Source organism: Nilaparvata lugens, chromosome 3 (assembly GCF_014356525.2).
Source record: "Nilaparvata lugens isolate BPH chromosome 3, ASM1435652v1, whole genome shotgun sequence".
NCBI classification, from domain to species: domain Eukaryota; kingdom Metazoa; phylum Arthropoda; class Insecta; order Hemiptera; family Delphacidae; genus Nilaparvata; species Nilaparvata lugens.
The window spans coordinates 73,484,405-73,498,971 of NC_052506.1; the positions used below are offsets into that span (position 1 = coordinate 73,484,405).

General features: G+C 34.4%; 1 protein-coding gene across 1 annotated transcript in view; it reads right to left on the reverse strand.

Annotated features, from left to right (window-relative positions):
* The window catches only part of LOC111043608 (tubulin-specific chaperone E), a 40,033-nt gene extending 27,407 nt beyond the window's left edge, over nt 1-12,626 (reverse strand). The window contains exon 1 of the mRNA XM_022328598.2: nt 12,405-12,626. The gene's annotated coding sequence lies outside the window, so the exon portion shown is untranslated. The remainder of the gene's footprint in view (nt 1-12,404) is intronic.
* Nucleotides 12,627-14,567: the final 1,941 nt, after the last annotated feature.

Genomic DNA, 14,567 nt, shown 5'->3' on the forward strand with positions numbered 1-14,567 from the left:
ACCGACCGTCAGTGCGTACGTCAGTCGCGCTTGTCTTTTCCATAGATATTCCATGTATCCGTACAGAGCAGGACTGACGGCACGCATGCGCACGGTCAGGACCATTCGTTTTATACAGCGTACGAAGTCCATCGGTCGAGCTCGTGCGCATCCGTTCCATCGGTCGACTGACGCGCTATTGAAGCAAATAGAAGCTTTCAGAGCTGTACTGATCAGTAGCCCGATAGCAACATAACCAATGTGCTGACACCTCTGCCCGACAATCAGCTGATATTGAATTGAATAGCATAATGAGTGAATTCAAGTAATAGTGTCATATTTGAATTCAGAGTTTTTCTATAAATTTCTTCAATCATTTCTAATTTTTTTATTGGAGAAATCATATATTAATAATATTATCTACATTTATTTGATCCATAGCTTAAAGTGACTGCAAGTATTCCCAATGGTGATACGAGCTCGAAATCACTCATCAAAATTTCTGATGGACATTCTGAGGTAGTTGAAAAATGTATCTTCACCCCAAGCAATGATGTATATAATGGTACTAAATTCCCTTTGAAATGCTCTTTGGGTGACCATCGGGTGTACTTGATATCGTTTACGAAAATAATAAGCTGCAATAACAATCTGTTAAGACGTCCATTTTGAGAGTCAGAAAAACTGATGTATGGTCAGGATGGTGCATACGCACTGACGGTCGGTCGAGCTCTGAATGTGTAAAACTGATTCATCGATGCGTACGGTCAGGATGGTACATATGCACTGACGGTCGGTCGAGCTCTGTATCCGGCCTAAAACGTTTACAGAATTCATAAACTGAAATTTATTCATTAAATCTACAACACAATCCATTAGCAGCTGTTTTGCACAATATAATACCTCGTTCATTCGTCACCGTGAACTGCAACCCAGGAGCTTACTCCAAATACTAATATATTGCTCCTTATTAACAAAAACTGATCTATAACCATATTTAGCAGATATGGGGACAAAGCACACACTCAAATATCTAATCTCATATTCATGAATCATGTTCAGATTCATATCTGAACACATCTATTCATAGTTCAGTTCATATCCACAGTAGCATTATATACTATCATTGAGGTACACGACCCTCCGAACTACAACCCGGTCAGTGCTTCCCATATCTATAACTCCCGTTCATGGAATCAATACCCGACATAGGCATGACATCAACTTTCCTTTTGTCCATCTGGAGAGGCTGAGGTCCAGTCATCTGATCATGAGTAAGATGTTTATTTAATAAATTGTCCCTTGCCAGATAATTTCATACTGAAGAGAAAATCGAAAGATAAGATAATAAACGGTAAAAGGAGACATTTTTGGAACTATGTGAGGATTTTGGATTAGTATTGTTAAATGGTAGGACTAAGGGTGATGAAGATGGGCATTTTACTTTTATAGGAAGTATGGGTGCGTCTGTTATTGATCTGGTTGCAATGTATAGTGGTAGTTTGAAATTTTTTCATGACTTTTTAGTAATTCTACAGGTGTACTCTGATCATTTACCAGTAAAAATGTAGTTGAAAAAAGTTAGAGTAGTTGAAAGAGTTGATGATACACACATTAATTTGCCACCAAAACTTATTTCTGGTAGAGCTGATGATAGATATTATAAAAATAGAATTATTCGAAATATGAGTCAAATGAATGTAAGTGAAAGGATTGATGATGTAGAACAGTCAGTTATCGCTGTTGTAGATTGTATCAAGAGATCGTCGAATGAATCACTACAGTTAGGACAGCATAAAGCCAAGTTCAAGCAGGTGTGGTATGATAAAGATTGTGCTAAACAGCGTGATAAAGTATTTTCTCTATTAAAAATATTCAGAGAAAGAAGTTCTGATTTTATCAGAGAAAGGCTATCAATTGAGAGAAAAAATTACAAAGATCTGTGTACTGCCAAGGAGAAGAGTTATTGCACACTAATTTGCAAGAGCTTAGAGACGGCAAAAGATACAAAAGAAGTTGGGAGGCAGATAATAAATTGAAAAGACGGGATAATATATCTGTTAATGATATAAGAGCACCAGAATGGACCAATCATTTCTCCGAATTACTTGGACCATCCCTTCATACAAACTTTTTCCATTTGCAGAACCATTAATAGCGAATGATCAATTAGATAGAAATTTCACAATAGAAGAGCTCAAAATTGTATTAAAAAAAGCTAAAAATAATAAGGCAGCTGGAAGATACTGCATTCCTTATGAATTTTATAAAAATGCTCCAGATGAGTTATTGATAGAAATAGTTGAAATGTTTAATAAAATGTTTCAGGAAGCAGTTGTCCCTGAGAGTTTCAAGCATTCAATTATTTATCCTTTGTTTAAGAACGGGAATATAAATTCAGTGTCCAATTATAGAGGTATTTCGTTTATTGACGCAATAGCTAAACTGTTTACTAGTCTTCTTCTTCTTCGACTGGAGTCCTGGGTTCATAGTAATAAAATTTTGAAGGAAAATCAGGCAGGTTTCCGAAAAAGGTACTCGACAGTAGATAATTTATTTAATCTTATTTCATTGGCGGAATTGAAAACAGCAAAAATAGGTGGTAAATTATATGCCTTCTTTGTGGACTACCGGGCTGCATTCGATACAGTGAATAGAGGAGCTTTCGTATATAAATTATCATCTATGGGACTGTCCACTAGGTTTCTTTCAGTAATTAAGAGCTTGTACAGTGGCACAAACTCGAGTGTGTGGTATAAGGGTGGCGTAACAGAGTCATTTAGTACAGATACAGGTCTCAGACAAGGCTGCTTACTCAGTCCTTTGCTGTTTGCATTGTTTTTGAATAATATTGAGGAGGAATTGAGAGGAGGTGCCACTACGGATGGTGTTAAGCTCGGTGTACTCATGTATGCCGATGATATTGTGGTGCTGGCCACCATACTCCAACAGAATTACAAGGCATGATTGAGAGGTTAGAGCAGTATTGTGAGAGGTGGAGACTAGAGGTAAACCTGGAGAAATCGAAAATTATGATTTTTAGAAAAGGTGGAAAGGAGAGGTGATGAAAAGTGGGTTTTTAATGGAGAAGCTATAGAAGTTGTTAAAAGGTATAAATACCTAGGAGTAACACTCACGCCAAACTTGAGTTCCAGCCCGCACCTAGCTGATAGATTGAAAAGCGCAAAGAGAGGTTTGAATGCTGCATGCAATCAGGTGATAAATAATGGAAAGGTGCCGTTAGCTTCCACGTGGGTATTGTTTAGAACGGTAGCAAGAGCGATAATGTGTAATGGAGCTCAGATATGGGGATATAGAAAATTCGAAGAAGCAGAGAAACTCAAACGATATTTCATAAAAAATATTGTTTGGTTTACCCTATAATACGCCCAACTATGTCATTTTTCTGGAAACTATGGAGTCGTCAATATATTATTTCACTCTCAGTTTGCAGTCTTCGTATATTGTAAAAGTTTTGTCTTAAACGAATGATAGGTATCCGAAAAATTAGCGTTACAAATAATCAGTCAGAGATTGTCATGGTATAAACATTGAAATGATATGGTCAGAGATTCAGAAATAGAGATAAACTTGAATAGACAAAGCTTTGCCAATTGGAAAGGAGAACTAAAAAAATTGAGAGAAGGCGTGAATAAGTGTTAGATGGAACGATTTCAAAGTAAGGCGGCAGAAGCAGGATACCACAAAATTTTTAAAAGTTTAAATCTAAATTTAGGAAATGACAGTTACCTTAAAAGCGATATTGCCTACTCTCAGGTCAAATGGATCATGAAGGCTAGAGAAGAAGCAATAAACCTGAATTAAGCCCTGGATGATGGATAGAAATTTTCTGTGCTCTCTGTGCAATAGAAAAGAAGAGGAAGATGTGTACCACTTTATTGCAAGATGTCCAGTACTCAAGGAATGGAGAGTTAAGTGGCTGGGTAAATCTATTTTGGGGACACAAGAGTTTACAGTAATTATGAACGGTAGTGATTGGAGAAACCTCGCGTTATACTGTAGATATGCGTGGAAATACCGATGGTTTTTGATAAATAACTTCAATTATTGAGTTACAATTTATTAGTATAAGATGTACATAAGTTGGAAAAAGTTGTGAGGTATACATTTTTATTTTCAGTCTTAGTCAAGCAGCGGTGACGAGCGGACGTGTTTGTGGTGACAAGGAGTGAATTGTACTATTGTTTGCAGCTTATCTATTATTGAGTGTACTGACTTGTTTATCGTGACCGTCTACTCATCAAACTCGTGTTCTATTTAGCTCGCATATTATAGATACGTTTGAAATATGAATAACTGCAACGTTTGCCTCGGCAATTTCAGTGATGAAGACTCAATAATTTGTGCTTCGTGTAAACAAAAATGTCATTACATCTGCCACTATTTAACCGAAAAGAACTTCAAAAAACTTTCAAAGGATAATCGGAATAAATGGAAGTGCAGTGCTTGTAAACAGGTGTCTGTGTCACCAGGACAAGAAGAGAGTGAAATGGAAAGTGATGTTTTAATGCGAAAAATTTTATTTGAACAGTTTTCAAAATCGTTGAAAAAATATATTGATCAACAATTAAGTGAACTAACTCACTCAGTAAAATTTGTTTCGGATAGTTTTGATAGTTTCAAATCGGATATCGGAGAAATCAAAAAAGCTAATGAACAATTAATCACTGAAAACCAAAAATTGAAAGAAGAAGTGAAATTTCTTTCTAAGAGAAATGAAATATTAGAAGAATATACCAGGAGGGAAAATTTATTATTAACCGGTATACCTGCAACAAAGAACGAAAACATGGACGAAATCCTACAAGGCGTAGCCAGTGCTCTCCAAGTGTCTGATTTTTCATCAAACGAAATCAGCGTCGCTCACAGACTGCCATCCATGAACCGAGAGACTACACCGATGATTGTCGTCAGGTTCGTGAGAAGGAGTATGAGGGACAAATGGATGACGGCTTTCCAAACCATAAGCAGAGAAGATAGGAGCAGCCCCGGAATCGACGTGAAAAAAATCAACAGAAACCTGCCGAACGGACACTTCAGGCTAATGAATCAGCTGACTGCCAAGAGTGCTAAAGAACTGAAAGCCGCTCGTGAGTTAGCTAGGGAAAATGATTGGAAATTCGTCTGGTTTCGTGGTTCACAAATGTGCGCTAAGAAGTCGGAGGGCTCACCTGTATTCAAAGTCAAGGGACTGGACCATCTGAAAAAAGTTATCAACGGAGAGGAATAAAGTATTGCTACAGGTTTGATCAAACATTTATTATGAATGATCTCACGCAATTTGTAGATAGTATTAACAGTGTTAGGGAATGTGAAAGTACCGATGAATACTTGAACTATATCCAGCCCCTTAATTATGAATTGAATATTTTTAGTTTAAATATAAGAAGTTTGAAAAGAAATTTTGATCAAATTCTCATTATTTTGAACAGCATGAGAGCAAAATTTGAGGTTCTAATTTTTACTGAAACCTGGACTTCTGAAGAAGAAAAATCACTGTTAAACATTAATGGCTATAATTTATATATAAAAAGTAACTCCTTGAATCGTTCAGATGGAATTGTCATGTATGTAGCTAATAGTATTTCCTCGAAAAAAATTGATAGTCCAAACGAATATCCTTTCTTAGCTGTTGAGCTGCAAACTAAAAATAATAAATATTTAGTAACATCCGTTTATAGATCTCCTAGTACAAGTATACCTTTATTTATAGAACAACTTGATAATTATATGAATGGTTCATGCTTTAATTTTGATTATTCATTAGTGATAGGTGATGTAAATATTGATTTGTTATGTAACTCTAAAAAAACGCATGATTATTTGTCTATTATGAGTTCGCATGGGTTTGAGTCCTTTGTCAATAGAAAAACTCGTCCTGCTTCAAATACTTGTTTAGACCATATTTTTTCTAAATCCAAACATAATGACTCATTAAAAACTGCTGTATTAGAAATGTCAATTACTGATCATTATGCGACTGCTCTTCACGCATCAATTAAAAAGATGTTTGTTCTCGATCTAGTAAGCCATGTAAGTTTATTGAAGTGAGGAATGTTAATAAAGAAAAGTTGTTAGAGGAGAGTGCTTTAATGAATTGGGAGATTGACGCGAATAGAAGTATTGAAACATTAGTAAATGAATTTGTAAATAATGTAAAAACGTGCATCAGTAGAGCAACAGTTATTAAAAAGGTTAATTTAACTAAAAAACATTTGAAACCTTGGATGTCCAATGGAATTCTAAAGTCCATAACTATAAGAGATAGATTATATAAAAGATTGAAAAATGAACCATTTAATGTAGAGCTGAGAAGGAAATTACTGTCTTACAGAAATAGAATAGTAGATCTAATTAGAAAAGCAAAAGATTTATATTATCAATCAGAAATAAATAAAGCTCAAGGTCACCCTAAGAAGATATGGTCTGTGATAAATCAAGCAATTATTGGGGTAAATAAGAATTCACAATTACATGTAAATCAAGATCTTAATGCTTTGAATGACTATTTTGTGAATGTAGGTATAAATCAAGCGCAGGAAATTGATATACATGGACAGAATGAAGATCAATATTTGGAACAAACAATAGATATTGAAAATGCATTTAATTTCAATTTTGTTACTGAAACAGAAATCAAGGAAGTAATCAAAAGTTTGAATGATAATAAGGCACCTGGATGGGATAACATATCCAACAGCGTGCTAAAACTATTAACTGACACAATCTCTAAACCTCTTTCAGAAATTTTCAATTGTTGTTTTTCATCTGGATACTTTCCCTTGCATTTCAAGCATGCAAAAGTTATTCCTTTACACAAGGGGGGGAGTAAAGAAATACCTCAAAATTATAGACCAATTAGCTTGCTAAGTTCTATTTCTAAAATTTTCGAAAAATTGGTAAAGAAAAGATTAGTTGAATATCTAGATGTTAATAAAATCCTTGATAAGAGGCAGTTTGGTTTCCAACAGGGTAGAAGCACAGAGGATGCATTGGAGTCCTTAACTGAGACAATATACAATGGTTTCAAAACAAATAAAAAAACCTAGGTAATGTTTCTGGACCTGGCCAAGGCTTTTGACACAGTACCACATGATAAAATGATCCAGAAACTATCTAATATTGGTATTCAAGGAATAGAGTTAGATTTCTTTGAAAGTTATCTGAGGGGTAGAAGCCAAATCGTTAGCTGTGGTGGTAGTAATAGTGAGATTAGAGATGTGACATGGGGTCTACCTCAAGGGACTGTATTGGGACCAGTTTTATTTTTGATCTATTTTAATAACCTGCCTAGTGTACTGGACTCAGTTGGGTCTAAGACAATTTGTTTTGCTGATGACACAGCACTTATCTTCCAAGAAGGTTCCTGGGAAGATGTTATCAAGCAAACAAAAGTGGGTTACTATAAGGTTTCTCAGTGGCTAAAATGTAATTATTTGAGACTAAATCTTGGTAAAACAAAATGTATGACCTTCAGTCCAACAACAAGAGGAGATCTAGATATGAACAGGCTTTGTTTGAATAATGCTTGTAACAGGTATCCATGTGATTCTTGCAATGAGGTTATTGAGAGTGTAAACAATTACAAGTATCTTGGTATTTTTGTTGATAAGCATCTACGCTGGTCACCTCAGATTAGCTACCTTTGTAGAAAATTAAGGGTGGTCAATTTAAAAATGTACATGCTTAGAAGTATTTTGAGTCTAAAATTACTAAAATCTGTTTATTTTGCTCTATTCCAATCCTTAGTTCAGTATGGTAATTCTATATGGGGAGGAACTTTTGATTCAACTTTAAAACCTCTATTTGTTTTACAAAAGTTAGTTATCAAAACAATAATGAGGTATCCGAGAGATTTCCCAAGTGTCACATTGTTTCAAAATTCCAATCTGCTCACTATAAGACAATTGTTCATTTTAAAGACTATTAAGAAACATGTGCTCAAATTAAAAAATATTCAAAATTTTCAAAAAGTAACTAGACAAGTCGCTCAAAATTTAATCACAATTGAAAGAGTTGATAGCACCCTATCCCGTAGAAGTATTTCATATTTGAGAAATAAACTCTATAATGAAGTTCCAAGAGGATGGTTGATAAAGAAGCCTAAAATAAAAGATTTCCATACCTGGGTGAAAGAAAATTTTTTTTATTCAATTAATGATTTGGTTTAATATTGATTGATGTTGTATGAATCTTAAATTCAGCTTTATGTATATCTTTAATTTATTGTTATTTCTTAGAATGGAATATTTAGTTGGTTGAATGTTAATTACTGTTAGCCCATATTATAATATTGTAGGATCATTTTATATATTAATATTAATGTATAAGTGAATAAGTTATATTAAGACTCCACGTCGGCGTACAAGTTTTCTTTTGCCGACGTGTAGCACAAAGTTGTCAATTTCCTTTCAGTTGTATTCTGTATATATTTTTGTGCAATAAACGATTTGATTTGATTTGGTATACTGATAGAACCAGAGTTCAAGTTTTTGACATTTTTATCGAATCTTTGTTGTATGCCTATTTACTCTACTTTCTTTGATGATATTTCCAATTCATGAAGTTTCATTGTTGAAATAATTGTTGGAATCGAAGTTACTGAATTTTAAGTTACTACTATTGTTAATTTAAGCGAATACAATGCTGAAATATTACAGTATTACTGTATAAAACTCCTTATGAAACTCCTTCTTCAGCTGACGGCTTAAAAGCCAAGCTAATGATTTTGTTTGATAATTTTATGCTTGTATTCAATTATTCTCAATAAATCATTATTCTATTCTAAATTGCCCCTCAAATTTAGAAACATGGGAACCAGAGAATTTCAAGCTGCCTGAATCCAGCTTAGATCTGCAATGCTCTACAACCTCTGAAACTATATAGGCACTATAACTTATTGACAATATCATTCACTAACTTATTGACTAGGACTCTATTATGTGTGTAGGCGTTCTAATATTTGACGTGATCTTATGCATCATACGATGTTCATGGATCAAGAACGATATCTATCCATCCATCCCGCACTGACTCTCCCCTCCCTTCATTCTCCACTCCACCCCCTCCCCCTCACAATCTGTTTCTGTCTATCTCCAGTAGGCCTCCTGACTGCTTCAGTTCTCAATGAACCTATTCCGCACCATCACCTTCTCTTATAGCCTTGAAACCCTCACAGATCAACCTTTGTCACTAAAACATTATCTTAAATCTCATACTTCATCACTTCAGAATTAAAACAATGGACAATAATGCACCATAGCTTACCGGCAACAACATCTACCATCATAGGACTTTATAAGATAAGTCTTATGAGTCGTTCATTCGGGGTAAAGGTGAGGTGGATATCAGCAATGATCAACCTGGATCTATTATTTGGTGAATTTTATAAACTGTGCAAAGTATAAAAAAAGGTGATGCTCTCAAAATGAGCAGCAACATGGTACTGAACGCCGCTCTTTGGCCTCCCGGCAGTAGCAGTGGTTACCGGTTACCGGCAGTGGAATAAGATATTAAACCAGGAAGCTGCTTGAACCAAATGACAAGGCCATATTTTGGCTAAACAATTTAAGTTTACAATTATTGGTACTGAATGTATTTCTCCTTGTAATGGTTACAGTAAACGATTCATGTATATTACATTACATACGTACACCTCTTCACTTTACATACTCCTGCCACCTAACCACACGACATATAAATATCTACACAGCCATCTCTAGTAGATTCTAGAGATGACTGCAATAGCTCTTGGAAAATAAATACCTACATCAGTAAGAGCAAATCACATTCTATCGTACCCGTACCTTTCTTTATTATTATTATTATTATTATTATTATTATTTCATCCACTGACCACCTGTAAAAGGGGTATAAGGATTTGTCAATTTGTCATTAATGAAACAGTAACATGTTATCTATCTTCTTAAACCTCCATCTTGAGGTTTGTAAAAATCTTTATATTCCTCCACTGAGTAGGCACATATGGATAGTAGCTCTTTTTTCAATGAAAGTCTGAAAGCTTCACCTGATGTTTCTTCTATGTGAGATGGCAATAAGTTGTGCATCCGGAAACCGTAACTCCTTACCCCTGGCTCATACATAGCACTTCGGTGTGCATAATCTCTAAATTATTTCTGTATCTCGTCGAATATTGGTAAAATATTTCTCCTGTATTGAATTTATTTATATGTTTTTTTAAAAAGCAGATTGTTTCCAGAATATACAGGCTTGGGAGTGGGGGAATTCCAAGTTCTTTGAAGTAGGGCCGACAACTAGTTCGAATTGACTCTCCTATCATCACCCTCAATGCCAACATCTGTAGTCTAAACACCTCCACTACACTGCTAGAATTACTAGCTAGAATCACTGCTAGAATTTGAGGACAACCTAGTGATAGCGACGCAACGAAAACTCAAGTTGCTATTTCACAACTTGAAAAGTTGAATGGGTTATTCATAATGAGGAGATAGAAACGTAAAGAGCTGTTTTAACCCCGATTTTGCGACGACACTTGTCGTCTGATTGTCGGCAAACATCGTTGAAGCCTTCACACGTAACGACACCGACATGATTTCTGTAATTTAGCACACAGCAGGGCTTTGACTATTATCATGAGAAGAGAGTTAAAAGGTCATATACGAGCGTGAAAATCATGTTCAAAAGTCTTGACAACAGAGCAATGTCGGCTAATTATCGGCCAACATGAGTGGAAGCTGAGGATTTACAACGCCTTACCTGGCAGGGTGAAGAACTTGGACGAAAGGAGTTTCAGGACAAAAATAAAGAACTGGTTGATCCACTGGAGTCTCCATTTTATTCAGTCGAGGAATACTTTGAGGCTAACATCATACATAGAAAACATCAGCTGAACGTCGCGCGATAAAATGTGATGCCAACAGGTAAGGCCATTTTGATAAAGTTGAATGTTTAATATTTTTAAACGCTTTATATTTAAATATTTACTACGTTAACAAACGTAAATAAGTGTATATAACTGACCAAGTGAGGTCCACTTCCTGACAGTCAATCCAAATATCTTAAACGACACGATATCTGTCGGCCGACATCTTTGGTGCTTGAGACAGCACTGATCAACATGCAATTTCGAACCTTACGACACCGGGCCAAGAACGTGTTGGTGTGTGATCAGTGTGTGAAAACAGGCATTGACAAGTGATGAGAAAAAACTGAAAACTATGATGGTTGCAGTCAAATTAGGTTACCTACATACAGAGAGCAACCTTTTGAAAGTAACTTGAACTTTGTGTTGTGTTGTTCATAGTGAAGTAATAACAACCCAACTACTGTAGCAAGTGGAGTATAAAGTATTGAAAATGGTATGTAGTCCAGTCACTATATACATTGGTGCTTGCAATATACAGGGTGTCCCAGATAAGGTGTAAACCCCGGCTACCATAGATTCTACATGCAATTTGCAACAAAAAATGTTCAGTAAAATTTTCTCCTATCAACCTTCGTTTTCGAGATATATCGATTTTTCAATATTTTTCAAGTAGGCGTACTTCCAGTCATTAAATCGTCAATATCTCAAGAACCATTGGTCTTAAGTGAATTTTGAGGACATCGTTAAAAAGAGGACAAAATTTCACATTGATTTGATGTATAAAACATGCCAAAGTCGATTATTGAGAAGTATTTTTTAGCGGTCAAAATTGAAAAAGAGTGATTTTTGAAGTTTTTTTGAAAACTTCAGACACATTTTTCTCGATTTTTTTTCAGGGTACGAAATAATTTTTATAGCGAAAAAACTTCCTTTTTTGATTATCTTTCGAATGAGACCAAATACAGGTGTCTAGCTCAAATCCTCGAATCAGAATTTCAGTTTAAATTCGATTTTTTAATTAAAAACGAGACTTATCTTGTTTGAGTGTGAATAATTGTCTACAATTTGATAGCTTTGTGTCGAGTGATTGAGGGCGTAAAAATACTTTTTCTATAGGAAATTTGACTGAGAAATTCAATGAAACTGGTTAGAAGTTTGTATCTGCAATTGTTATTGAGATACAAGTTGAAAATCGTTCAAAGTCGAGTTAAAATCTAAACTTTTCAAACAGTTTTTTCTTGATTTTTTTTCACAGTAACAATATTATTTTTCCAATAATGAAAAAGCTTTGCCATTTTATAAACTATCGAATTAGTATAAATTTTCCAGGAAAATTTCAAAACTAGAGTGTTAAAAAATGAAAATTTTGAAGAAGAGTCAAGTCTGCTTTACCACAATTTAGCCTAATCCTTCCTAATATCAAAGGAATAAATCAACAATCAAAACATTAATTCAATAAGCAAGTTTTACCAAACCCAAAATGGCTAGACACGTTTCTTTTAGTGAATTTAAACTGAAATCTAAAAGTAATGGATCATGGTAAAAACAAAAAACTTACCACACACTTTAAATTAAATTTCTAGCAAATATAAGTTCAGTGCCACTCATTAATAACTTTAAAAAAATTCAACTGCTCGAAATTATAATATTATTTAAGAACTAAAACTCAAAGCTACACAAAAATATTTTAAATCTGTAAAACTACAGTGAAACTGTAGGAACTGAAGTCACAAAATTGGGCCGTTCTGTCTGAACACCTGAAAACCTAAACAGCAGAAAACCTAAACATATGTTTAGAAATAACATGTTGCCAACCATGCACAGGCACACGAGAATTGAGAAATAAAAATTATTTGATTTTTTTATAAAAAAAGATTTAATTTTTATAAAAAAATTCAATTTTCTATAAAAAAATTCAAATTTTTTTATAAAAATAAAACTTGTTTGAATTGAGAGCAGCCGTTTCATAAGCTTTCTGATTGTGTATTTCAAACCAGAGACAAAATAATGCAAGAGGCGATGTAAGTGATGACGTAAGCCGTTGCTACGCCGCCATTTTGGTTTCTAAACAGACCGTTGCTATGGAGAGAGAGCATGTTATTCAAATGGGACTAAAACATCACCTTACATTTACGAGTATATCAATGAAATAATAGATTTCTAAGAGTTGAGAATATTTTTTTCAAGTTCTACACATTCAAATCATCAATTTCCAGTATTTATTCAGATCGAATAAATTTTTTTGGGACAGCCAAAGCAGAAAGTCTCACGAAGTAGAGCTTATAGTACCATGTCTGTAGTCTGCTATGGAAAACCTACCTGTAGAGAAAGATGAAGTGCAATTTGAATTATTACCTAGAATTTCATTAGATTGTTATAAAGTTGTATAATTTAAAAATTCATATGAATATATTCTGTTTTCCTATTGTTTAGTGTAACTGTTAGAGTAGATTAAAGCTTAAATATATAGGTTAGGTGTTTTGGTTTAGCTCAGGTACTTACTTATAAGTTTGGTGTTGAGGTTTTCTGAAGTATATAATTGTTTTCAATTTACGTGAAATAGTAAGATATTGAATGAACTCAACACAGTAAAAAGATGGAGATGCTGTGACCACTAATCATGTTGTATAGGTACTTCCTACATTCTAACTAAACGGTGATGATGTTTACAAGAATTTAAAATGGGTAAGTGAACATGTAAAGTAAAGCAAATAATTATGTATTTTATGTGCTACATTCACTGTAAACATAATTGTATTTGAATTATTGTATTAATAATTCCACTAATGTAGTTATTCTAGATAAATTTGATTTTTATCAACAATAACATAACCTAAAAATGTAGTACAGAACTTATAGAGGCGAGCTAGACCTTGGGATTTTCAGGAAATCTAAAAAAATGGTATGTAGCCTGCCTTTTCACTGTAATGTTTACAGTCAGGAACAAAGAAAATGTTCGTTTGCTTCAAACCATTTTCATTTGTCATCGAAATCAGACTGTGTATACCGTATTTTCAAGTAAACATTTCTAATGTGAAACAGCAGACTAAAACTTCCAGCATAAATGCTGTGAAAGTAAACTTTTATTGAAAACAAAATAATAATTAAAAATTTCATGTAAGAATTCATGTGGCACTCTAACTTTCTCTTCAACAAGGCTTACCATAGCAGCCTACATACATAGTAGGCCTAATAATATGCACTACTTCCTGAGACTTTCTGCTTTGGCTGTCCCAAAAAAATTTATTCGATCTGAATAAATACTGGAAATTGATGATTTGAATGTGTAGAACTTGAAAAAAATATTCTCAACTCTTAGAAATCTATTATTTCATTGATATACTCGTAAATGTAAGGTGATGTTTTAGTCCCATTTGAATAACATGCTCTCTCTCCTTAGCAACGGTTTGTTTAGAGACTAAGATGGCGTCGTAGCAACGGCTTACGTCACACTTACATCGCCCAGTGAGTAGCCCAGTTTCAAAACTCGTTATCTCCATTTTTTTCAAATTCGAGTCAAGACCAAAGTCCTTGAAGAGACCTTAAAGAGAGATGCATTGGATGCATCTTTAAGGTCTTTGGTCAAGACCGCCATTTTGTTCTCTGCGTTCATATACAACTATTCCAACTTGTTAAATGCTACGGAACACGTTAAAAAGGTATGAAAATGGGCGTCAAAGTTTGGATACTGCTGCAAAACTTGCCATGTGTACCCCACATG